Source organism: Panthera uncia, chromosome D2 (assembly GCF_023721935.1).
Source record: "Panthera uncia isolate 11264 chromosome D2, Puncia_PCG_1.0, whole genome shotgun sequence".
NCBI lineage: Eukaryota > Metazoa > Chordata > Mammalia > Carnivora > Felidae > Panthera > Panthera uncia.
The window spans coordinates 8,863,593-8,890,005 of NC_064818.1; the positions used below are offsets into that span (position 1 = coordinate 8,863,593).

Consider the following 26,413-nt stretch of genomic DNA (forward strand, 5'->3'; position numbering starts at 1 on the left):
CTGACTTATTTATTTAGCTTAGCACTGTACTTCCTAGCTCTACCTATGTTGTTGCAAATGGCAAGATTTCATTCTTTTTATGGCTACATAATACTCCAGTGTGTGTGTGTGTGTGTGTGTGTGTGTGTGTGTGTGTGTGTATCACCTTTTCTGTATCCATTCATCTATCAATGGACACTAGGGCTCCAGGAGTTGTTTTTATTATAGGGACCTACACTTTTAGAGGAAAAGGACATTGCTTTATAGAAGTTCTAGAAAGTTCTCTGCGATTGTTTGTTTTTTCCTGCAGGAGAAATGAAGGACACAGTCTTGGAACTTAAGTCTTGAATCTGAAAGGTTTACACTCCTGAGACCCAGATTTTATGCCATTAAATTAATAATCTAATATTTAATTAGCCATTGAACTTCAGTTTATCTTAGGCACATAAACAATATGCATTAAAAAAATTCAGCAGCCTGATTTTCATGTAGCATGTAGCAGACATTTACTGAACTATAATTAGAAAGAAAAATGTTCAAGGGTTGTCTGGGTGGCTCAGTTGGTTGAGCATCCGACTCTTAATTTTGGCTCAGGTCATGATCCCAGGGTCGTGATCCCTAGGATCCCAAACATAGGGTGTGGAGTCTGCTTAGGATTCTCTTTCTCTCTTCCTCTGCCCCTCTCCCCCACTGATACTCTCTCTCTCTAAAAGAAAAAAGAAAAAAAAGTATTCAAGTCAGCTGGGAAAGAGGTGAAATTAAATGAAAAAAATTTGACTAGCAAGCGAAAATCCTTCCTGTCCACATTTCTAGATTTGCTATGTTATTTAATATACACCTTGTGAACCCTGTTTGCATTTTGTACCCACACAAGCTTTAAATGGCCAACATTGTAATTTTTTCTTAAGATTACAAAGTCCCAGAAATCATGTGTTTCACTCTCTCTCTCTCTCTGTATGCTATATTTTATGTATAATATATAACACATATAACACACATATAATATATATTTTTGAAAGCTCGGAAGGTCCTTTCTCAATGACCTCTCTTTAAATCTCGCATTATTTCCCAAGAAGTAGAAGAGACACGGCAGTTTTTTTTTAATAGGGAATTTCAGAGGCCTTGGGGAGCATAAGGGACTTACAAAGGAATACAGTGTTTCGCAAGCAAAGCCAGGATAAGAATTCAGGTTTTCTGCGTGGTTCCTGTCGCTGCTGTTGTTTGTATTCAAGACTTTTTCTAAACCTAGTATTGCATCAACGCTACATCTTCTGGGATATGGTATAAATGTACAATGGAATATTACTCAGCCACAAAAAAAGAATGAGATCTTAACAGTTGCGACACCATGGATGGACCCAGATGGGATTAGACTACATGAAATAAGTCAGAGTGTGACTATGATTTCACTTCTGTGTGGAGTCTAAAAAAAACAAACCAAATGAACAAACAAACAAGCAAAAGACAGAAACAGACCCATAAACACAGAGAACAAATTGGTGGTTGCCAGAGGGGACGGGGGTGGGGGGGAGGGGATGGGCAAAAATGGTGAAGGGGAGTTGGAGACAGAGGCTTCCAGTTCTGGAACCAATCAGTCACGGGGATGAAAGGATGTGTATAAGGAAGGCAGTCCATGTACAGTTGGTAGTTCTACTTGTGAGCACAGCCTAAACTATGGAGATGTCCAATTACCATGTCTCACACCTGGAACTAATGTAACACTGTGTGTCTACTAAAAAAAAAAACCAACTTCCTCCCCACCCCCCATCCCCCACCGGAAGTTTGATTCTACCTCGTGGGAGTCTGCACGCTCTGAAAGTGGCTTAGCTGTTGGAAGCTTGGCTGCCTTCCTTATGCGAGACCCCCCATCCCATCCACCTGGCCAGGAGGGTGAGCATGAGCCACGATGGGGACAGCATCTTCCCGCTGGACTCTCTACATGGCATGTCACAAAGACAGAGCGTCTGTGAGCAGGAGGGCAGGGTATTTTATGAACTCTCCACAGTTCCCTGTGCGCGCCTAACACATGTCAAGCAAAACCACAAATGACATTAATAGTCTACTGTCTCCTAAAGTTGAAGAGGATGATATTTTAAACTTTACTCAGAGTATTGGCAGTCCATATTTACTTATGATGCTTAAAGGAATTTGTTATTCCTCGTGTGTTTCAACAAGCCTCAGAGAGACACTATGCTGTGGTATGCGTACTGATTTTTCTCGTTTTCTGTTCATTTTGTTTTCTCTATATGACAACATATCCATTTACAGTAATCCCACATTTGATGATAAGCTCTCAGAATTTCAGTTATTTATGCATACCATTTGTTCTTAGGTATCTCTCCCATTTCCCGCATTTATTTTTGGGAAGAAAATATCCTCTCATTTTATTAAGTTCATTTCATTGCCAGTTTGATTCTCGTTTGACCATTTAAATGCAAACTGAATATACTGACTGCTTGAGAGTCTTTCTACTATGGTTCACACATTCTTACATCAAATAAAAGAGGTAAAAGTCAGAAGTTGGGCTCCTCCCCTACAAAGCCGCTTTTGGTGTCAGGTAAGAAGGAGATTTCAATTTTTATGGTCAATCTGACATCAGCAACACCAGGAAATTAAACTACTGGTCTTTTAGCCTCAAAATGTGCCGTCAGTTAATTTCTGTCAAATATAGCTGTCGAAATAAGAGTCTGCAGACGTTTCTATTGTCTGTTGCTATAAACTATTGGCATTACAAATGTCATAACTAGAAAATAATAAAGCATTAAATGCACCTGACCCTGAACAGGACTTATTGCCATAAGGATGAGGATTTAAAAGCAGCCAGCTAAGACCAAAGGCCAGTGGCAGAGGGACATTCACGCTTCCCAGGAGGCAATGGAGAACGGCAGGGTTGGGGGCAGAGAGGGGGTCCCAGTCTCTGTGAATAGACAGAGATCTGTAGAGAGGTTTGTTGGGTTCCACTGTGAAAGATCAACATCTCCCTGGAGAAGCCTGGCCAGCACAATTGCGGCACACTAGCACCTTCCAGAACATTCCGAGTAAGGCACCCTGTGACTGATACAGTTCCCTTGTCTCTAAAAGGAGGGAACAAAACGATGATCTCCAAGTTTCTTTTCACTTCCAGATTATTATAAGTTTATGTTTCCAGGCAGACCTAGGAATTCTTTTCCCTGGGATATCCTGAGTTCTACAGTATGGCAAAATGGCAGAAAAATACTTTCTAGAGTCATATAACTTCACCTCAGCGGTGGCCAGTCGACGTTGTGACTAAATTCCTTCACACGATCACACGTGTCCAACAAGAGGCAATTTTGGGTTCGCTGGATAAGACTCTTTTGAATAGTAGTGTGTAGAGTTAAGTCTTTACCTGTTCAGAATTTGTCAAGCCAGGAGATAATTATGAGGAGAAGAAGTGGCTAGAATAGCCTCTCTTTGCTAAAAATATTCTATTGAGTTCCTGCAGCCTAATTTATCAACCCATTCTGCTATCACTGGACATTCACAAGCTAGCAGAATCCTTGTGTGTTGTGAAAAACTGCATGAGCATACAGAGAGGACAGGAAGGGATTCTGAGAAGTGGAATTTCCATAGCAGCTGCATAAAGCCCCTTGCATTCACACCCCACCCCACTCTGCCACCTGTCCTGTACCCAAGTTTCATGCCCAATGCACACATTTGTGGACAGCTGATCTGCCCCATGGGCTCACTGAGAAAGCAGTCCACCTCAGCTGGAAATCACTCAAGGTCCACCTACCACACAACCCACTGTGCTAATTCACTCCTGTCCCCCTCTGTTCAGATGGGAGAGAAGTCTTCTGCATGAAAAGGATAATTCTTCCAAGTCAACATCAATTTTTCCCCCCCTTTTTTTTTTGGTCCAAATTTTCAACATACACTTCAAGAGACCCTGTTATTAACTTATCATTATTTATTTATTTTTTACCCTTTGAGAAAGATACAGACGGCAAGCAGGGGAGGGGTGCAGAGAGGAGACAGAATCCCAAGCAGGCTCCACGTTGTTAGCCCAGACCTCCACATGGGGCTCGAACTCACGAACCATGAGGTCATGACCTGAGTCGAAATCAAGAGTGGGACGCTTAACCGACTGAGCCACCCGGATGCCCCTAACTTCTCATTTTTAAAGAGGAATACAAAACAACCTGAAAATAGATAAATGATCGGAGGTGTCACGGTAACCTACATCACTAACTCAAGCTCAACCGGGAAGGAGCTGGTGGCATCGTCGGCTTACAATATTAACGGTCATCCTATCCCCCAGGAGTTAATGAACTAAACGCTCACTGAGGACAAACGTCTTAGGTTGTCTTTTCAATTTTTAGCGCCACAGTATGGAAAGTGACGAATAGGTTTTCTTTTCCCTGACAGTGGAAGGAATTCATGGGAATTCACAGCAGCACTTTTTTTGGGGAAGATCCAGTCTCCAGACCACAGACACATTTCTCATCTTCCATTTTATAGCATTTTGGTGCCTTCAAAGTACTCCACCATGCATCCATCCAGGCATTTGGGATTACCATTTGTTTGACCCAGTGTTTGTAGAAATTTGTGTCTGTGCAGACAGTGCTGTTAATTAGCTACCTGCCTTGAAATGGGATTCATTTCTTTCAGACCACTCAATTTCATCATCTGCAAAATGGAAATAATATTTCACGAAATGGCTGTGAGGTTTAGATGATATTATACATTCTTGAGACACTGAGAAAGTAAAAAAAAGCTATTTGGACGTCGGGCTTTCTTCTGCACACCCGCACATGGTTAGCGCAGGGCCTGCTGAAAACCTTTCTGATGTTCATAACAGTTTGTTGTGTTTTTCATTTACTGGCTCCCAATGCTAAGGCTCCTGTTTTGGTTTCGGTTAAAGGCAGTGGTTGTTCTTTTTTGTTTGCATGTTTTCTTTGATACAGCATGCTATTTTTCTGTACACACAACTCGTTCTTACAGAGAGGCAAGAAAGCAAAAAGGGAAAATGGGAATAAGGTTTCTTCGTGGGTTCCATTTGCAGGAGTTTAACAGCTTTCTTCTTAAAACCCTATATTTGCTAATGCTCTTAAAATAAAAATAGATCTCAAAAATGCCACAGGATTTTTATATGGGTTGTATAATTATGATTGTGAAAGGATAATTATCTTTGCCACTTTTACAAAGCATCCTATAACAACAGGAAATTTCATTTTTGACGCGTTTTCAGCTTGTGATTCACCACGGCTCTTACAATCTTATGTGGTTCCAACCCTCTCTATCATGGCAGGTGGCTTAATTCCTTTCTAAAACTTAATAGCTTGTAGTTTCATTTAATTTTACTTACTTTGTGATCACTCATCCTACTTGCCAAGGATATATTTAACCCTAATCTTATATTTTGAGATTACGATTCCCTTCGGGTTTGGTATCCTCTACAAATTTAATGAACATGCTTCTTACTCCCTCCTTCCTGTCACTGGTAAAATTATGCAGAAGGACTGAGGGGAGAAAGCCGAGCAAAGGTAACTATTGGAAAATGTATTTCGTTTATCTGCAATGTTAAACAGAGGTCCAAATTCTCACGTATTAACTAATGTGAACATATTATAAATGCCTTTGTTCGTTCACTCTATTGGGCTGTGGGACACACCATGGACACATTCTGTGATGTGCAGTGGGCGACTTAAAAAAAGGGTGTATCACAGGTACAGTTTATTGAGAGGTCATTTGTAAGACTCAAGGAGCAACGCAAAATCGACCAGAGAGGTGCTATAATGCTGGAAGAAATGATGAACTGAACCACTGTAGATGAAGTCACAATCAATTCTCCTGGGGAAAAAAAGAGACTCCTAGACTTTCATTAGGGATGTGATGGCTGAAGCAGGGTTTAAGGAGCTGCAAAGAGAGAGGGTTCCGGAAATCCGTCGGGTGTGACTGGCCAGTGCATGTGTAGAAGGAAACTATCTGAGGTTGGGGAATGCATCCCAGGAAGGAGCAGCAAAGCAATCTTCAGACCACACAGGCCAGGAAGAATTCACATACACACACCTTAACAAAGCACTCTGAAGACACAGTCAGTCATGGGGAACTAAAGACCTTGGGTCTTTCCTGAAAAGCAAGCCTCAAAAAGATTGAAATGTTTCCGACTTAAATGCATCCTACAACAAAGAGAAAACATTTAGAGGGATACAAAACATCAGGACCCCATAGAATAAAATTCACAATGTCTGGCATCAGATGTTAACATCCTCAGACATGCAAACAAGAAGAAACCCACAATCCCTAGTGAAGAGAGAATCCACAGAAATGGGTCTGGACATGAAATAAATGGCATCGTTAGTAGACAAGGACATTAAAGGAGCGTGTGTGCACACACACACACACACACACAATGTCTGAGAAAGTAAAGTATGAGCATGGTAACAGAATCACACAAGACATAAAAAGAACCAATCAAACTTCTACAGAAAAAGGGGTGCCTGGGTGGCTCAGTCAGTTAAACATCCAACTTCAGCTCAGGTCATGATCTCACGGTTTGTGAGTTCAAGTCCCACGTCAGGCTCTGTGGTGACAGCTCGGAGCCTGGAGCCTGCTTCAGGTTCTGTGTCTCCCTCTCTCTCTGCCCCTTCCCCACTATTGTTCTGTCTCTGTCTCTGTGTCTCTCTAAAAAATAAATAAACATTACAAAATATTTTTTGAAAATGGGATGGTATACTGCACAGTATTTTAGAAACCATGTCCTGAATAAAGACTAAAGAACTAATTGGTGTGCCAAATTTTTGGTGTGTGTGTAAATATATGAAATTATATACTATATAACAATATTATACATTATAGAAAAAATATAATTATCTTAAATATAAGTATTAAATACAAATGTATCAATAGACATTAAAAGGCACATGTTAGAAGGTGGTGGCTCAGTCGGTTAAGCGTCTGATTCTTGGTTTGAAGTTTGAGCCCCATGTCAGGTTCTGCACCAATGGTGTGGAGCCCGCCTGGAATTCTCTCTCTACCCCTCCCTCTCTCTCTCTCAAAATAAATACATAAAACTTAAACAAAATTGTTCCACTATGCCTATATAAAAAAATAACGTTCTTATTCCTTGATCAACTCAGTACTCGACATTTTGTTACAGGAGAAAGAGCAGGGGGCCCGCGCTCATTTTCTCTGTGACTTCCCCGCTGAGTAAAAATGCACCGCAGAGGGCACAACCACACCCATTTTCCCTTTCCAAAATCTCCTTATTTTACAGTCTCTTTTAAAACAAATTGGAAGCAACAATATGATTATTGTTGCTATTTTTGTACACAGATTGAAGAACAAATTCAGGCATCTAAAAAGACATGGTCAGTATTATTTCACCTTGGCTCGACAGGCTGCAGTTTAATTGTCTAATCTCTTTGGTCTTGTGGTTACACAGGATTTACCTGGCATACCAAAGGCCTGTGACTACTTGTGCTTATAACTCCTTCCTCAGAGGATGACAGGTATCCATATCTATCGTCGCTCGCTCCTTGATACATTAACATAACACAAAAGTCTAGGTAAAATTGAACAGATAATATATTTTAAAAAACTTGTTCCAAAATAGCTTATTTTTACTGAGTTAAAATCCAGCCCAAACTGTGTATGTAAGTGTTTTAAAATAGGAGTTTCCTCTCTGCAAAAGCCCACAGACCTGTGGGATAAGGCTCTTAAGCGAAACACTGAGTTAGGAGGAAGATGTCGAGGTGCTGATTGGTCCTCCGCCCCTGCTTTTCTGATGTAGGTATGGAGCCATTTAATAAATCGGACTCTCCACTGCATATACTCTGGGAAACCTACACATTCAAGAACCAAGCACTTGATTATAAGACAATCCATACAGCTCATTCTTTGATTTCTTTTTTAATTTTTAAAAATGTCTTATTTATTTTTGAGAGAGAGAGAGACAGAGAGACAGAGTGTGAGTGGGGGAGGGGCAGAGAGAGAGAGAGGGAGACACAATGCAAAGCAGGCTCCAGGCTCTGAGCTGTCAGCACAGAGCCCAACACGGGGCTTGAACTCATGAACCGTGAGATCATGACCTGAGCTGAAGTCAGATGCTTAACTGATTGAGCCACCCAGGCACCCCTCATTCCCTGATTTCTTAGAAAAGGCTTTGAGTTTCCTGAAGGTCTCCTTCAACGGCCAGATGTATGAGCACTGGGACCACATCAAGTCCAAGCTCTGTTTTGTTTTGTTTTTTAGTTTTTTTAGATGTTTACTTATTTTTGAGAGAGAGAGAGAGAGAGAGAGAGGAGCAGAGAGAGAGAGGGAGACACAGAAACTGAAGCAGGCTCCAGGCTCTGAGCTGTCAGTACAGAGCCTAAAGTGGGGCTCGAACCCACTAACTGTGAGATTATGACCTGAGCCGAAGTCAGGAGCTCAACTTCAGGTGCACACCACCCCCCCCCCAACCCCCGGCTCTCTTATGTGAATGTTTACAAAACAAAGTCATCCACATCTTAAATTCATCATAACTACAATATGAAAAAACAATATACTCAGGAAGATAAGAGCTTTCCCAAGGGGGAAAAAAACAATAGAATTACAAAATATAATCTTTCCTTTGAGTCAGTTATATTCCAAACTGTTTTTAACAGACAAGCCAATTAAAAAAAATTCAAGCATTTAACAATTTCGGTAACCTCAAAATTATGAAGCATGAAGACAACTCCTACAATTTGGATAAAATTGGAATCATGTACATATACGTCTTTACATATTCCTGTTCCAATAAGCAATCGTCAACCATTTTCATGGAAATGTGCTTATTCTCCTACAATGCCATCACAATCATTATATACCACCTTGTTTGCTGGGGTGGCAAGGGGAGACACCATGCAAGGTGCCATTCTCTGACTCATCCAGCAATCATTCCCCAAGGGCTATTAGGTGGGGCACAGCCCTAGAAGCTGTGGGAGAATACCAGGGGAAAACAAAATATATCTCCTGCCTACCATTTAGGACACAATTATTAAAAATCCTGGATGCAAAAGGTTCTTTCTTAGTTACGATTTTGAAACATTTATTTATTTATTTTTAAAGATTTTTACTTTTAAATAATCTTTACACCCAACGTGGGGCTCGAACTTACAACCCCGAGATCAAGAGTCACATGCTCCACCGACTGAGCCAGACAGGTGCCCCTTAAGACATTTATTTAAAGTTTCAAGAGCTACAGTCCTTGGAAAGAACTGTTTAAAGCCAACTCAAGCTTTTCCTTATCCCCAGCCTACCCTCAACTGGGGTCTTAAACTTGGATATTTGATTCTCTTTTTTTTAAAAAAAATATTTATTTATTTTGAGAGAAAGAGAGGGGGAGGGGCTAGGAGAGACAGAGAGAGAGAGAGAGAGAGAGAGAGAGAGAGAGAGAATTTTAAGCAGGCTCCTGTCAGCCCAGAGCCTGACTCTGGGCTTGATCTCACAAACGGTGAGATAATGACCTGAGCCGAAACCAAAAGTCAGACACTTAACTGACTGAACCACCCACGCATCTCTGAGTCTCTTTATTAAAAAAGTCTAAATAGCTAAATTTTTATATTCATATATGGATTTTGGGGGGGATGGTCAGAGGCTAAAGTTACACTGGTGACATGCAAGAGAAAGTATTCCTCTGCAAGGTGTCAGTCTTGATTATGATGGCCAATGAGACCAGGCAGTCTTGGCCCATGTGAAGTTCAGAAGAGTTACGCAGTAAGATTCACGGTGTTACAAGCCACTATCAGCAGTTGCTATTTATGCAACAAACTGCTGAGATGTAGCACTGTTGGGTTGGTCAGTGCTGGGAATTATTTAATTCTGCAAATTAACTTGGATTTCTTAACCACACGTAAGATGTTTGCAGTTGACTGACTGCTTCTGACCTATGAGTCACTCAGGAAGAGTGAGTGGCACTTAAACATCTTCATTTCACTAGGATTAAGCGCTTAAGTCATTGCTGCTTGTATTAAGGGGACTGCCTCCTTTTGTCTATTTCATGAGATGGGCAAACGGAATGCATTAACATTCAACATTCATTTACCAAATGTTTATTGAGCTTTAAAGTAAGAAAAGCAAAGGATTAAAATGGATTGCTTATATTGAACTTCTACTTTAGATAGCCCCTGGCAAGTACATAAAAAACAACTTTCACATCTACCATCCAGACATTCTTAATAAGGACATCTTCCCTACAGTTATTTTAAAATAGGGTGTGCAGGGGCGCCTGGGTGGCTCAGTCAGTTGAGCCTCTGACTTCGGCTCAGGTCAAGATCTCATGGTTCGTGGATTAGAGCCCTGTGTCGGGCTCTGTGATGACAGCTCAGAGCCTGGAGCCTGCTTCGGAGTCTGTGTCTCCCTCTCTGTCTGCCCCTCCCCTGCTCACGTGCTCTGTGTCTCCCTCAAAAATAACTAAACATTAAAAAATTTTAAAAATTAATAAAAAAATTAAATAGGATGTATAGACTGAATGAGGACATATACACTTGTTACTTAGAGGGGATAAGGTAAGAAATGTGAACAGTTGATTTTCAGTATCTCACTCCTTGAATTAACAATCAAAGGAAGTTTGGGATAAATATGAATTTGACACTCATGGATGAGGGAGACAAAGTAAAAATTGTAACAACGTTCATTTTTGTTCTCAAAAACCTTCAGCACCTTTGTCTTGAAATTCTCAAAGTCCCTCACAAATAATATTCATGACATTGTCATGTGAGGGAAAGTGGTATTTTAGTCTCAGGCAAGAAGTAGGAGGCCATAGAAAAGCATGTGGTCTATTTTAAATTCCATTTAATAGACTGTGTATAATTCCAAAACTCTCCAATGATTACAAGTCACTTATCGAATGCTTAAAAATGCAGATTACCTATATCTCAGAATTTCCTCATAAACTAATATGAAAGTCTACAATATTTACCTCTGTGTAGTAAAAGGCCAGAAATATTATGTAAAAAACTCAGGCAAGAATAAGATGAGAAGAGAGTAAGGACAACGATTTACTTCTGCTGCCCACTGTGGGCACCACGATTTAACCCCAACTGGGTGGTTCTACACCTCAAAACTTTAGGCAGAGAACAGGTCAGCCCTCCCCCTCCCCACCTTTGCTCTCATAGGATCCAGTTCATTCTCTCATGATTTATCATTATTTCAGTAACTAGTATATTTTTCTTCCCTATTAGACATTGGGTATTAGAACAATAGTGGTCCAGTATATACAAACATTTTAGGGCTATGCATTGTACTCTATCTGCATTGATTAGTCCTTCTCTGGAATAAATCCATAGGCAGGACATACTCCATAAATGCAATTACTCTAATCTAAGGGTTACTAACAAAGAGAGAAGAATAACCTAATCTGTAAGCTTTAATTATTATGTAACACATATTTCCCATTTTGGTAGCATTTGATTTCAGTCCACTTCCTCAATTCTTTTTACCTGTGATGGTGCAAAATGAATAAAAGACGTTCTCTCCCTCAACTTACGTACGGGGCATTGGAAACTATGGTTTCACCCATGCACCAGCCTGATGACGCAGGTTCTCATGACACTGAGTAACTTTGCGTCCCAGTGTGCACTTGAGGCAATCAAGTGAATAACATATAGTATGAAGACATCTGTAGGTCAGGAAGACACATATCCCATGATGGGGGATAAGAGGTACAGAATTTGCTGTGTTTAGTTTCGAATAGTTCCAACTTTCAAAGGAAGATTTCCAAACTGAATTTCCCATACAACCGTCTCATTGATCCAGCTTTATTAGGAAGTAAGATATTCTAAATCAGTGGTGTTTTCTCCCCAGACTGTTACAGTTAGTCTTATAGCCGGCACAATTGTAAAAAAATTACAAATTTGGAAAAAAATTATGAAATTTGAGGGAAACCTTGTAAAAGGGGCTACAAACTTCTCTTGCTTCTTTCTATTTTTTTAAAATTTATGTTTATTTATTTTTGAGAGTGAGAGAGACAGAATGCGAACAAGGGAGAAGCAGAGAGAGGCAGACACAGAATCGGAAGCAGGATCCAGGCTCCGAGCTGTCAGCACAGAACCCGACATGGGGCTCGAACCCACGAACTGTGAGATCATGATCTGAGCCGAAGTCGGGCACCAAATGGACTGAGCTACTCAGGTACCCCTCTCGCTTCTTTTCATATGGTTAGTGTGACCACCAGTGTCTATACCTAGGGAACCAGCAGTGTGCTGTAGGAAATGCCTAGCTGGATGGCTTCTCTGAACAAAACACCCTGGTTCCAAACTCACATGGTTTTAGAGTTCCTTTTTTGTCTTCCAATAAAAGTGGGGTACCCTTTGCCCATACCTTTTCCGTGCCAGGCTATAGGAGGTCCTGCTGCAATCCTTAACCCAAACTAAATAACTCCCTGGCTGTCCATTTTTCAATCTGTCGCGAGCCAGGGAAGCAGATAACAAAACTTCTTACAACAGTGTGTAAATTGAGAATACATCGACTCCCAAGAGAGCCTGAAGTTTCTCATTTTTGGCATAAAAATCGGGCGCTTTGTTGCTTGGGTTACTATATCCTAGATATTCGAGATTCACAGATAAGGCACTTCCTGGTAAGTGAGGTTTTATTGTGTGAACTGAAATAAAACACAATGGTTTACAGAATTCAGCCTGGGGGCTGCCTGACATACCTAAGGGAAATGAAACTTTTCAGAATGTTGATCACAACATCCCCAATGGTTTTGAACAGATTTCCTTTAAAAAAGAGAAGGATAGAGTCAGCTGGAATATTTAACCTGGTTATAAAGCACTGATAAGGACCTGCTTTGGATTCAGTTTTAAGAGAACAAAGAAAGGATAAATCTCATTAAAATTAAAGAGAATTCTACCTCAATAAAGTAGGAAAGTTCTGTAAGCTTGGCTGGAACAGAAAAGTCCCTTAATCCAATCCATAATCCTTTTAAGACAGGGTAGGACAGCCTTGAGTCTGCACATTTAAAATTCATTAATGGTCTTAACCTGAGAATAAGACTGGGCATTTTTTTCCATCATCAGACAAATTATGAAAGAAAGTCTTCCTTCTTCCTTCTGCCTCTTTCAGCCTCTGGAGGACTAGCCCATAACTCATGGATTTTAAGTTTTTCTTCCTCATTGCCCTCTGGTTGGGGTTACCCCAGGATCACACTTCCCTTCCTGAATGCAGCATTAATTTTCACGGATTCTGGGTCCTGTGTTCCAGTGTGTGCATGGTCTGCCCACGCTTAGCCTGAGACAGATACCTAAAGTTGGATCTTCAGAACATAGAAATGGACGAAGACTGACTTGATCTCCCCGTATGCTTCTGGATGGGAAGCCAGTGATAATCTGGACAGGACAGTCCCTCATGGTACTGAGCTGTCTGTGTGCTGCCAGCATGTAGGGATTTCAGCCTCTGTCCGAGGTGCGCAGTCATTGCGAGAACTGAAACGCACGAACATATTTGCAAATGCCTCCTAGAGAGGTGGTTCTGGCCCCACGTGAGGACCACTTAGACATGGTGCTGTGCTGAAATGTCTGCAGAAACCATCACAGCCACCACCATCTCAACAAAACCCATACAGGGGAAAAGTGCTATCTGGTGGTACCAATAAAGAGCCGCTTGAGCCAATGTGCAGAAGATGTTCAGGTTCTAAGTTATTTGTTCACGTAGTACTCAGATATTTATAATCGTGGTTACCAGACACATCTCCTTGGTACTGACCACTGCAATTAAAAGACATTTGTCTGGAGTCTCTCTGTTACACAGTCTGCATATACTAACAGCCTGGTATTTGCTTCTGAGCTGTAAGCTCACTGAAGGCAGTCTCGCCTCCCTCGTGTGTCACTATAGTAAGTACTGAAAAGAGAACAAATGAATGAGTAAGCGAATGAACACAGAAAAGCCTCTACCGACCATCCAGGACACCTACAATCCAATGGGCTCTGTCACACAGGATTGACTGTATTAAAAAGGTCAACAGATACACAGGATGGATGATGTTAAAAAGGTTGACAGATGAAACTGTCTTCTATTGAGTTACTTTTCTTACTCTGTCCAAAGTGTCTTTTAAAAAAATCCCTTGGGAAATACCCACTGTTGTCTTTGTAGTGACTATGGTCATTTGCCTAATGACACCTTCCCCATCTGCAGGTTTGGCTTATACAACCCAGGAGTAAACCGAGGCCTCCCTGATGCTCAGACTTCTACAATCATCCACTCATTCAACAAAATATGGGAACTTGCCATCTCTATCTATATCGGTAGCTATATCTATATATCTATATTTATATATGTAGCTATATCTATATATTTATATCTATAATGTCTCAAGCATCCCTCTAAATCCTGGGACTGTACTCTGGTGAACAAGACAGATGTAACTCCTGCCTTCAGGACACTATAATGCAATTTCTATATTCTTTTTTTTTTTAATATAGTATTTATTTATTATTTATTTTTTTTTAATATATGAAATTTATTGTCAAATTGGTTTCCATACAACACCCAGTGCTCATCCCAAAAGGTGCCTTCCTCAATACCTATCACCCACCCTCCCCTCCCTCCCACCCCCCATCAACCCTCAGTTTGTTCTCAGTTTTTAACAGTCTCTTATGCTTTGGCTCTCTCCCACTCTAACCTCTTTTTTTTTTTTTTTTTCCTTCCCCTCCCCCATGGGTTTCTGTTACGTTTCTCAGGATCCACATAAGAGTGAAACCATATGGTATCTGTCTTTCTCTGTATGGCTTATTTCACTTAGCATCACACTCTCCAGTTCCATCCACGTTGCTACAAAAGGCCATATTTCATTCTTTCTCATTGCCACGTAGTATTCCATTGTGTATATAAACCACGATTTCTTTATCCATTCATCAGTTGATGGACATTTAGGCTCTTTCCATCATTTGGCCATTGTTGAGAGTGCTGCTATAAACATTGGGGCACAAGTGCCCCTATGCATCAGTACTCCTGTATCCCTTGGGTAAATTCCTAGCAGTGCTATTGCTGGGTCATAGGTAGGTCTATTTTTAATTTTCTGAGGAACCTCCACACTGCTTTCCAGAGCGGCTGCACCAATACAATTTCTATATTCTAAGTGCCAAATTCCTTGGAAGAGGTTTCTGTGCTCACTCTCGTGGATTTCAGAAAGAATATAAATCATTCTAATCTTACACATAGTAGACTATGCAGTCTTGCTCTCTACCTTTGGTGGCTTATCAAAGTAGTTCTTCCAACAAATACTTCTGCTGTCCAAAAGAGATATTTAAAAAAACATCACCTATCTCCTTATGCATAAATATCAATAAAAATAATGCGTTATCTTGAAGCTTCACATTCTCTTTACCAAGATAAGAATAAGCTAACACTAACCCCGACCTTAACCCCCTTTTGCTTTGATTTGTTTCTTTTTTTTAATGTTTCATTTTTATTTTTGAGATGGGGGAGGGGCAGAGGGAGAGAGGGAGACAGAGGATCTGAAGTAGGGCTTGAACTCAAGAACTGTAAGATTATAACCTGAGCTGAAGTCAGACATTTAACTGATTGAACCACCCAGGCACTCCTCTCTGAAGCCTAGTGAAAAAATATTTAAAAAATACGATTATCACATCTAATAGACAATCATAGGAATTTCAGGATTTTCCAATTTAGAAAAACAGCTTAGGAAAACTGGCATAGCTAAACTATTCTATTTGTTTTTAGAAATGTTTGAATGGATAAATTTGGCAGTTGTTTGTCATAAGCTCACTTAATGTTATTTCATATTTGAAAATGGAAAACAAAATAATCCTTACCCTGTATTTTTGTTGGCAATTTTTCAATTAGGAAAATATTTAACCAAAGTGGTGTTTTGCTAAAAGTCAGTAGTCTCTAATTCTCTAATACTGAGAACTGGAAGTTATCTCATAAATGACTTATTCCCATTCCTCATTTAAAAAGAAGAGGGGCTTCTGGGTGGCTCAGTCGGTTAAGCGTCCAACTTCGGCTCAGGTCACGATCTCACGGTTTGTGGGTTTGAGCCCCGTGTCGGGCTCTGTGCTGACAGCTCAGAGCCTGGAGCTGCTTTGGATTCTGTGTCTCCCTCTCTCTCTGCCCCTCCACTCCCCCACTCTTCTCTCTCAAAAATGAATAAATATTAAAATATTTTTTTTTTAAAAAGAAGAAAACCACAGGGGCGTCTGGGTGGCTCATTTGGTTAAGTGCTCAACTTCCGCTCGGGTCATGATCTCGTGGTTTGTGGGTCTGAGCACCGTGTTGGGCTCTGTGCTGACAGCTCGGAGCCTGGAGCCTGCTTTGGTTCTGTGTCTCCCTCTATCTGCCCCTCCCCCATTCACGCTCTGTCTGGGTCTCTCAAAAATAAAATAAACATTAAACAAATTTTAAAAAAGAAAACCACAAAACTATACACTTTAGACAGGCTTGACTTACAAACTCTCCACGTAGGCAATTTCCAGGGACCTGTGTGCGCTCTGCCAATCTCCCAACAGAAGACTGACGGCTCAAGGACAATTCACTGTCCTTCTCTTCCACAGGAGCAGAAGTGAGGGCGCCCAGCAGTTGTGTGGAGTTCTGTGATCGTTCCCCCCCGGTGCAGTCAGATGGACCTGACAGGTGTCACTTCCACGCCCGACCCCTGATCTCCCACATTTGCTACTCCATGTTCTGTGTCCTTTCCCTGAAATGGACGAACTAGAGAGACCTTGAAAATGACCTCATGAAGTAGAAACTCGCTGACTTGGAACGTCTGTTGAGCATCTTTAAGCAAACAGTACCTACACTTCTGCATGCCTTGAGCTCTAGAACCATAAGGGATCTTTTGCTACAACGGCATAGCATTCCCTATCTAACACACAGTCTTGATGGACTCTTCCAGACAAATTTGTGTCTTGCCACTTTGCTTTAAAGTGATAATGTGTTATTAGCATGGCTCCTATTTTTAAAAATGCTATTTTAAAAAGTGCTCCACCCAATGTCAAACGCTTGGCCCGGGTCATATCATTTATTCACCCAAACCCTCTCAGGAGGATTGTATTGTTGCCCCATTTTGTAGATGAGGATATTGAAGGTCCTTGAATAACTTGGTGGAGCTGAGATGAGGGTCCTCGTCTGTCTGACTCCTTATGCTCTTTCTTCTGAGCTGATAATTGCTTGTTTCTATGGAGTTACACTAGCTGGCTATGTTGTAAATGGGCAGCGGCCCATGGTTCCAGCGTCTCAAAGAAAGATGTTAGAAGTAAAAACATTTTGATACAAATGTCCTTAAGAATCCCCAAAACACGAACTTTATTGAGAGGATTGAAGTCTACTAGCTCTTAGCTCACCAGCACAAGTCAGTTTCAGATGACTGATGTGAATTGCAGATGTACACAGCAGAAATCAAATGGCAGACATCGACAGGTGGTTGGTGCCTTTAGCCCAGAAACCAAACCTCACCCTCATTTCCCTTGGAAGCAACTCAAAAGCTGAAAACAGGAGGTGGCAATGACTCCTCAGTCACATCCCCTCGGAGGATAATTATTTTGTACATCATCATTTGGCATATCATCTCTGCTTAGGGTAAGGTGAGAGAATCCACCAGGAGACATCTGGTGAGAAGAACACTTTCGGGTGACGGCAAAGTAGATTCCTTGAATAAGTCCTCACACAGACATGGAATTTGAAGAGTTGACCGAATGATGGCAGCAACACAAGTCCTTACAGAAAGAAATCTCCAAATAAATTGCGAAAATGCATTTGACAATAAATGCACACCACTGGTGACTTCCTATTCATTCATTATAGGTCTTGCATATGTTTCTTTTCCGTTTTCCTTTTCATAGCCTCTGCTGTGCCTTCTTTCAAGCACATTCATATCTACTTGTCTATCGGTTTTCCATTTATATCCTGCACATATCTACCAAACCCTGTTGCAGCCGGTCCATCAAGAAGGTTGCAAACCCTGATGCTGAGTTACAGGCACAAAGATGGGGGTATATACAAATCAGAACAGTGAGGAAAGTCAGTGCTCCCGAAGGGAGGGGTCAGAAAAGTTGTCACAGGACGGGTGATAGTGAAGATGAAGCTTGATGTTATACAACCAGTACTGTCTCCACTAATAAAAATTCAATCTACAAATAACTATTTCTTCAACAGCAGTCATGGACTATCCTAACCCTTAACTGCCACTCAGTGCCACAGTCTTGTGTTCCTTTGTATCCTTCACACAGGCCCTTATAACTCAAGTAGCCTCCTTCCATTTGGGCAAGTAAGTTCTTCGATGCCTTCAATAGACATTCTCTAATCTGAGGTCAGGATGTCCTACCTATGTTTTAATTTATTTACAATAAAAACCCTTACATAACAAATGCCATCACTCTGGTTGGTGATTAAACTGCCCTTGTTCGAATGCTCCCTGAAACCCGGAGGCTCACACACGATGCAAAGCCACCCCTGAAACTTTGCGCCGAGCACGTCAGAGTTTGGAGTGATAATGAGAACAGGTCTGTTTTCCTGCTTTAGGAGTTATCTGGCATAATTTGGCATGCACAGCAGCCTGATCAAAACCAGTCTCCCAAAAGGGGGCGGGGGGGGGGGGAAGATTCCATTTAAGCTCATTACAGCAAAGTTGTCAAGGGTCAAAAGGTAAAGTTTCACTACTGGTAATGATTCCTCTTTCTTTACCAAAGAGTGCCGAATCCAAACCCACATTTTATTAAAATATAAAACAAATATGGAAGGGGAAAAAAGTATGTCCCTGGCCTAATCAGAAAAAAGTATGTCTGAACCGGTGGGGAACACATCCTGTGGTCTTGGTACCCACACCGCTCATCGCCTGGGTTTGCCTCACCAGTACCGTAATGAGGAGTCATCTCTCGTGTGCATTTCAGTATCAATGCTCATTTCCATGCCTGTTTTCACAGGGTTGGACCTCTTTCACAGAACTGCCAGTACAATCTCGGTATTCCACAGAAATCATTTTCCCTCAATAAAGCTATCCACTCCACGTGAAGGTTAAATATCTCAGCCCTGCATAAATCTAGACAAGGCTAACTTGCAAAATAGAAGGCACGCTAGAATTTGCATCAACCTCTTTTGTCTTCTGCAAATTGTTCCTTGTTTAACGACGTTGGTGTTTAAGGGCTAATTATATTTACCAAGTGAATTCAATCCATCCATTTTGGACTAATCACACATTCCCTGGCTGTTCCTTCTTTCCTTCCTAATACTGAAGTAACAATGAAACAAGATCTATGCAAATTGATTCCAGTTAATAACTTCATAGTTTAAATTTTTCTGACTTAGAAATCGACTTCTGCACAGAATTTATTACTTAACTGTCCAGACATTTCATTAACTGAAAAACACAGTATACTTAAAAATTCTATGGAATTAAAGAGAGTCAAGGACAGATGGGTATTGTGATTTATCTTTTATGGGAATAACGGCTGAACAAAAGTCCACCATAAAATGGGAGGTTGATCGGGCTGAGAATTGGAAAAAAAGTGCCCATAAAACTCTGTCTACAGAACAAGAGAGAATTGATGTTTGGAAAACCAAAATAAAACAAAAATGAGGAATGTGACTCTTAAGATGAGAATGAATGATAAGTAGTTAATAATACCCAATACATTTTGAAGCAGTGTCTATAACGGGTGAGCGTGTGCACACTTTCTTCTTGGGTGGTGGTTTGAGATACCCCAACAGTTGATAATCTAGTACAGTTTTACAAAACGGTGAAATCTACAGGTGTCTATTCAAGTTAAAATAACATCATTTCCTTATTCCTATTTTGATAGTGGTCCTTTGCACAGCACTATTTCTGCTGGATTAAAAACACCATTCTACTTATAAAACTGATTTGAAACATTTCACAAGTGTAAAATACTGACCAAATTACACATTTTTTAACAGTTTTTACTTAAATTCTGGTTAGTTAACATAGATGGTAAAATTGATCTCAAGAGTAGAATTTAGTGCTTCATCATTTGCAACACCCAGTGCTCATCACAAGTGCCCTCCTTAATGCCCACCCCCCATCTAGCCCATCTCCCACCCACTTCCCTCCATCAACCCTCAGTTTGTTCTCTCTCTCCTTGGGTCTCTTGTGGTTTGCTTCCTCTCTCTCTCTTTCTCCTTCCCATATGTTCATCTGTCTGTTTCTTAAATCCCACATATGAGTGAAATCATATGGTATTTATCTTTCTCTGACTGACTTATTTCGCTTAGCATAATACACTTTAGCTCCATCCATGTCGTTCTAAATGGCAAGATTTCATTCTTTTTTATGGATGAGTAATATTCCATTGCATATATACCACATGTTCTTTATCCATTCATCAATCAATGGACTGAAAATTACACATTCTCAAAGAAGAACTCTGTGCCCTGTGTTTTCTCAAGTTGCTCTCCATGTTTGACCAAAAGCTGGGAATTTGATAAGAAAAGCACAAGAATGGTTTGCAATGGAGGACCAATATATCACCACTTGTTTCCACAAAAGTTTCCCGGTCCCAGTCCTAATCAGAATCCTGTGTCTTTTAAATCACACAAACGTCCTGGGGTCCTGTGCATCTTCAAACTGTTCCATGGACAATTCTTTTTTTGTTTAATATGTACTTTTAATGTTTATATTTTAGACAGAGAGAGACCGAGTGCCAGTGGGGGAGGGGGCAGAGAAAGAGAGGGAGACACAGAATCCGAAGCAGGCTCCAGGCTCCGAGCTGTCAGCACAGAGCCTGAAGCGGGGCTCGAACCTACGAGCTGTGAGATCTTGACCTGAGCTGAAGTTCGATGTGGGGCTCGAACTCATCAACCGCGAGATCATGACCTGAGCCGAAGTCGGATGCTTCCCTGACTGAGCCACCCAGGTGCCCCTCCCCCCCTATTTAAATTTAAATTTATTTAGTAAGGCTTTTCAGTCTGGGAGAGCAAACAAAATCTCTTTACTTAATTTTGTTTATGGACGTTTTGCTCTTCTACCTGCATGTTGACCAGGGAGGGAATGAACTGCTTAGAAGGAGAACTGATATTTACCGACGAGAAGGATAAATCTTCCTGAGAGCGTTCCAAACATTCTATGAGAAACAGTATTGGCAGGACCCTTCTACCTGTCGATGCGCATTTTGCTTTACATACCCGAGTACGCTTTCTCATAACAAGCAAAGCAGAGGCAAGTGGAAATAGCCATCACTTTGGATATGAGGCGTGCATCCAAGTTATTTACATCGCTTTGGAAAAGAGGCGTGTATCCTTAGCCAAGTTATTTACATCTCTGAGCCTCAATACTGTCACTTGTAAAATCACACATGGAACACAGCTTTTTAAAAATTAAATAAAAATTCATGTGAAAGTGCCCGGCATAGAAAAGACACGCAAGAAACGCGGTTTGGTATTCAGTCTCTATGGACACAAAGGATAAGCTTCTGTTGATCCTGGGGAGTTCCCTTCAACAAGCTTTAAGACATGCATATTCCCAGCTCCTCTGGCTTGTGTTTGGGGAAAATGCTGTGCTATTTTTCCAAAATGAAATACTGCAATTTGATCAGTATGATACGGGTAATGGTATTCAGGGATAGAAAATATGAGGGTGTTCTGAATTGTCGCCTTTCTTTCTCATATACTAAATAAAAATGGGATTTAGTCGCAAGGAAGTTGGATCAGTTTCTTCAGGAACTCAGTAAAGAGGGTAATTAACTGTGACACCAGAGGGTCCAGCTCTGTGCAGAGAAATGTGATTGTTTATAAGGTACTCACATTTCAAAATAGATCATCATTTCAGAAGGGAAATTGTGTAAGGCCTTCAAGAAAAAGAAGTCATATCATATTATGCTCTAACAAACATTACAACAATAAGTAACAGTAAACACAGGCCATTATTGTTTCTTTCAGGAGTGTTTTTTCAACACGAAGAGGTACATAGCATCTTTGCATAGCACTTGACCTGTCCATGGCATGACTGTCACTTTCAACCTTGTTGGTAATTATGATGTACGTGACTTAAGTCTCCTCCTCTGCAATTTAACCTTCACTGTGCTGCCAGTTACTTTTCTTAATGATGTGTCCGGTCATGTTACACGCCTGCTTCAAAGACTTCCATGGCTCCCATCTGGTTGCAGAAGAAATACTAAATTCCTCGGCACGTCCTATAAAGATGGTCGCAATCTGGCTCTCCAATCTGTTTCTCTAACCTCCCCACCACCCCCTTCCGCCCCCTCAGTGTCTTGTCCTGCAATCCAGCCACATCTGATACCGCTCCCTGAGCGCCAAACCTCTCCTCGCCCGGGGTCCTTGCTCAAGGTCAGTCCCTTCACCTGCAATGTCCTCATCCCCAATTTCTGCTCCTTGACCTAATGCAAGTCCTTCAGGATCTAGCAACTCCTAGTATTCCCTCCCCTGTCTGGGCTGCCACAGACTGAACCGGTCTATGAACTGAGGAGTCCCACACGGTGTGCCAGTCCAGATGTGCTTCTGACATCCTTCATTCCTGCATCTGTCTATGTGCTTCCTCAACCTCTCCCCTATGGATGTTTAATAAGCATCTCAAAATGAAAACATCTAAAACAAACCCTCCCCTCCCACCTGTCCTTCCCAGTCTCCGTAAACCTCCTCTTACTGTCTGCCTTCCAGCCACCCGGGCCTCCTTGATCTTTCTGGAACTAGCCATTCACGCTCCTGCCTCCGGACATTGCACCTTTCCCTCTGCTGGGAACAGCCTTCCTCTCTAGCCGCTGGACCCTATCCCAACTCCTCCAGGCCTCTGCTCAGCTGCCGTCTTCTCAGTGAGGCTTTCCTTGACCTCCCTACCTAAAACCACAATCCGGTGACTCCCCATCACTAAGCCCAACCCACACACACACTCCCTTTTCCTATTTTTTCTACTTTCCCTATAGTACTAATGATCTACTTATATGCTGTATATTATCTTACTTACTTTTGTCGTTGTTCTTGTACCCCTGATCTGAATGTAAGTTTAATAGCAGGAACTAGGCCAGTTTTGGTCACTGCTGAATCCCTAGGGCCTACAGTAGTGCTGAGGACATACAGTGGCTCAATGAATGCACATTGAATGAGGGAGGTATTAGCTGTATCATTAAAAATGGAAAACATGCATGTTAAGATTTAAATAAATAAAAATAATTTGATTCTTTATATAAAAAAAAAAAGGAAGGCACTGAGACAGAAAGAAATTGAATGGTCACTTCTGAGTAGTCTGGAAAGGGAATAAAAGTTGGTGGTTAGAAGTGTAGGTTTGGATCTGGGTTCTAATCCTGGCCCTACCACATGGTAGCCAGGGGCCCCAAACATGTGGCCAAGCCTCCCTGCCTCGGTTTGCTCTGACGTGAAATGGGAGCAATGAGACCCCTCGTTTGGAGGCTGTGGGGGACACGTGTGTCAAGTGCCTGCTAGTGGTCCAGCAGGTCATAACGGTTCCATCAAGGTCAGCTGTTACTGGGATCGCATGCAACTGAAACGGTAGTTTCAGACCGTCCCCTTTAAGACCACACCACTATTTCCATAGGTCAGTTATCAAGGAACGTTAAGTTGGGTGCTCTGTCAGGGTCTGGGAGCTGAAATGCAAACGAGAAATGGCCCCTGTGCTCAAGAGAGAGGACACTTGACCAAGAGGACACCGATGTGTAAAGCAACAAACAGAGCCTGATGGGCTAGAAGTTCAGTTCAGGGAGGCCGACAGAGGAAGTTTGATGGGAGGCGTGATGCCTGCCCTGATTCTAACTGGGGAGTAGGAGTTAGACCTCCCAGCTTCTCATCTACACTCTGTGCACAGTCTTTACGATCCTCAAGACGCATCTACTGTGACCTGGGATTACAAGGGAGAGCTGACCCAAAGTGCAGTAGGTGTTCAATGAATACTAGGGCAATGGCAGCGGCCATTACCGTTTTCACCACTAGCTAACTGTATACTAGCACGTGGTCAGATGATCTCACCTTTGATGATTCAAACTGACAACCCTCTAAGAAATAAACTTGGAGAGGGGTGCCTAGGTGGCCCAGTTGTTTACGAATTGGAATCTTGATTTGGCTCAGGTCATGATCTCACGGTTCGTGAGTTCAACTCCCACATCGGGCTCTGTGCTGAGAGTGTGGAGCCTGCTTGGGATTCTTTCTCTCCCTCTCTCTCTGTCCCACCCCCTCCCCAAAAAAGAAAGAAACATGGAGGGCTTGTGAAAGAAATCATTGTAGCCTAAATCATGGTTAAAAGCAAAGATACTTGCCCTCCCCCCCTCCCCAAGAAGAGGAAAGAAGAGAAAATTTAGGAAAATAGAGTCAGGATCACTGGTTGAACTGTCCCCACCCTAACTTTGTTTTTTCTTAAGGACCCACCATTTCTAGAAGCTTAAAGTCCTTTTGTATGTGCTGTTAATTAAGGACGCCTTTTCTTTCCAAAACATTCACGGAATAAAGACTTTGGTTAGAAGGACACTGGGGCTGCTACTATACCATCTGCAAATAAAAGCAGGTGGGCTGCAAGAAGAAAAGGCACATACGGAGAAAGCCGCAAAGAGTGAAAGGTTAAAACTGTAAATTACAACAAGGCACAGAGATTTGGTAGGAAAAAAGATATACATGTGTTTGTGTTAAAATACCAGCTGAGTACTTGCCAAGTGCTACACCTGAAGCAAGTTAGCTCGAGGGCACCGAGGCTTGGTTCTTTCATCTGAACCAGGATAGCGACACTTTTTGGACTGATGGCATAGACTGGATCACATTGTAGGATACAAGGAAAGTGTGGTCCTTGGCACCCCAGCCACGCACACTCTCCACAGAAGTGGCTGAATGAATCAATGACTGTTTGATAGAGCTCCTGGGACTATACTTGGTTACTGCATGGATATAACAGAATGCCCTCTCTCTAACAATATTGTTTGGAATTTTCCAGATTTGAGACAAAATATTCATATTTTTCACAGATTCAAAATGACTTGTGAGCTTCTGTGGTCATAGGCCATACATTTGTAATTGGCCTCTTTATTTGGGTGGTGGGAGTAGGGAAAATTCTTCTCAGGAAAGAAACGTATTCCGCTTTTCTTTTTAGCTTTATGAAGGAAATTGTGAAATCTTACTGTAAATTTTCCCTACAAATGGAGGAATATGCTATGTTCATGAGTAAGAATATCATCTTTTGTAGAGACGTCCCTTTTTCCCAAACGATGTCCACCCCCAGCTCTCGTGAAGTCCAACTGGCAAATGTATGCTGTCTTTCTATCGGTTGTAGCTGAGATTTGAAGTGATGGGGCTACTTGATGGGTCTCTCACACACAGCAATCTCATTGCCATGTCTCATAAAAGCGCAGTGTGGATAGGTTCGCGTGAATTTTATTAGGAATTGATTCTCCCCAGCAAGAAAACATCAATGCTAAAATGATTAAAGGGTATTTATGCTTAACTGGAGTTTATTGAAAAAAAAAAACACCTGGGATACAAGAATAAATAATGAGGAACGGCACCCAATGCTTGCGCTATATTATGTGATGAATATTAGAAAACATTGTTTTATCTGGAAACCAGTTTCAACTTTGAGTTCAAATTATAAATAAAATGAGTAGTAAAATGGAGCCATCCTCATTACTTAGACAATTGCTAGGGTTTCCACTTAAACAGAAGCTATTTTTTTAATTGATTTTACTTTGGGCTCCAAGTCATGGCATCTGTTGAATATGACTAGGCATTCAACATATCCCCAGACTGTTTCCCTTTTCGATAAATTATAGAAACTGGTAGCTTTCTAAAAAGACCTATATTCAGGAGGTGAGGTTAGTGAAGGCAGACGGTGGTACAGATGAGTAACATAGGCAATAGCAACAGAGATGTTTGGTTTTCTTTCAATTATCACAGGGTCACGGGTTTTAAGCAAATCTTGTCAGAAGTTTAAAGATGACACCGGACTCTTGTTTCCTTAATGTTCAGACTTGCGACATGCTGCTTCTTTCATTTGCGTGTCTACTACTAACGAAATGAATTTGACAAAAATTAAGATGGTAGTAGATTTTTAAAAAAATGTTATTTAAAACATTTTTCATGTTTATTTTTGAGAGAGAGAGAGAGAGCAAGGAAGGGCAGAGACAGAGGGAGACACAGAATCCGAAGCAGCCTCCAGGCTCTGAGCTGTCAGCACAGAGCCCGACACAGGGCTCGAACTCAAGAACTGCGAGAGCATGACCTGAGCAGGAGTCCGTGGCTTAACTGACTGAGCTACCCAGGCTCCCCAAGATGGTGTAGATTAAACATGGTCACAGATGATTTCCTGTCTTTCCCATCTTGGGAGTGTATTTCTTCAGCCTAGAATCCAGGCTGGACTCGGGACTTGCTTTGACCAAGAAGATGTGAAGGTCCTGACATTGGTGACATCCAAGTGTAGCCCTAGTAAGGCCTGTGTTTCTGCTTCCCCCCCTCTCAGACTGGCAAGACCATCATCAGAAGCCTGACTATCCTGTTGGATCAGCCATGCAGAGGGGAACTCAAATACCTGCAC

The 26,413-nt window shown here is 41.6% G+C and overlaps 1 protein-coding gene across 2 annotated transcripts in view; it reads right to left on the reverse strand.

Moving 5' to 3' along the window:
- The window catches only part of CHRM3 (cholinergic receptor muscarinic 3), a 522,646-nt gene that overhangs the window by 147,882 nt on the left and 348,351 nt on the right, over positions 1 to 26,413 (reverse strand). The gene's annotated exons all lie outside the window — the stretch shown is intronic.